General features: G+C 37.4%; 1 non-coding gene across 1 annotated transcript; it reads right to left on the bottom strand.

Annotated features, from left to right (window-relative positions):
* Positions 1 to 365: 365 nt before the first annotated feature.
* On the bottom strand, positions 366 to 449 carry trnal-caa (transfer RNA leucine (anticodon CAA)). Its single transcript has one exon. It is a non-coding gene; the product is annotated as a tRNA-Leu (tRNA).
* Between the last annotated feature and the right edge of the window lie 572 nt (positions 450 to 1,021).

The raw sequence follows: 1,021 nt of genomic DNA, 5'->3' as shown, positions 1-1,021 counted from the left end.
TATTAGAAAGGTGGTCATAATGTTATGCCTGATCGGTGTATTTACGAGGGGTGTTGGGGTTGTTAACATTCGGAGGAGGAAATAAAACCTGTTAAAACAGGTGCTGTGGTACCTCTGTTATAACACAGAGATCAGAGCAGAAGGACAAGCTACCAAACGTTTATGGACTCCTTGATATTTTACCTTTAACACTTGTGAGAATCGTTCTCAGAACAGTGGCTGTTGTTATAGCTAATAAGTTCACATAAGATTTGTTTTTGAAATGGGATGTCCAACAAGCTCAAGTTTAGGTGTCCAAACACTTTTGCCATATAGTGTATAAGATAAGATTTTATTGATCCCGAAGGAAATTGCAGAAAGAATCATGTCAGAAGTGGGATTTGAACCCACGCCTCCATTTGGAGACCAGAACTTGAGTCTGGCGCCTTAGACCGCTCGGCCATCCTGACACTGTATGTATGTGTGTATGTATTATCACATGCATTTATACACATTATACAGAACACACATATTTTCCTATGAATTAAAATGGACTAGTGTTAAAGATTTAGCCCAGTGCATCAACCCACATTCTCATGTACATATAAACACCTAAAAACACAATTGTTTGCAGCCTTCCTTTGGGCCATTTTTTTTTTAGTTTTATTATTGATCCAATACTGACACCATCAGCCATACATTTCTCCCTGTTTATCTCACCTCTTTCCCATGGTGACAAAAATCATGTAAACATAATGCAGGATTAAAACACACCCTAGAGCTATCATAGACACTAGAGCTTTCCTCAAATAACGCCACACAGAATATTTCTGTATTAGATAGCATGGTATTTCCCAATCTTAACCTCATGTACTAAGTTATTTTACTTTATTGTAGAAAGGTGTGCATAACATGAAGCTGCCATATGTAGAAAGGTGATTAAAATGATGGATCATACACCAATCAGGCACTGTCAATTTTATCAGCTCCACTTACCATATAGAGAAACTTTGTAGTTCTACAATTACTGACTGTAGTCCAT

Source organism: Trichomycterus rosablanca, chromosome 6 (genome assembly GCF_030014385.1).
Source record: "Trichomycterus rosablanca isolate fTriRos1 chromosome 6, fTriRos1.hap1, whole genome shotgun sequence".
NCBI classification, from domain to species: Eukaryota; Metazoa; Chordata; class Actinopteri; order Siluriformes; family Trichomycteridae; genus Trichomycterus; species Trichomycterus rosablanca.
The sequence above is the reverse complement of the archived record's forward strand: the minus strand, read 5'-3'. Positions and strand labels throughout refer to the sequence as shown.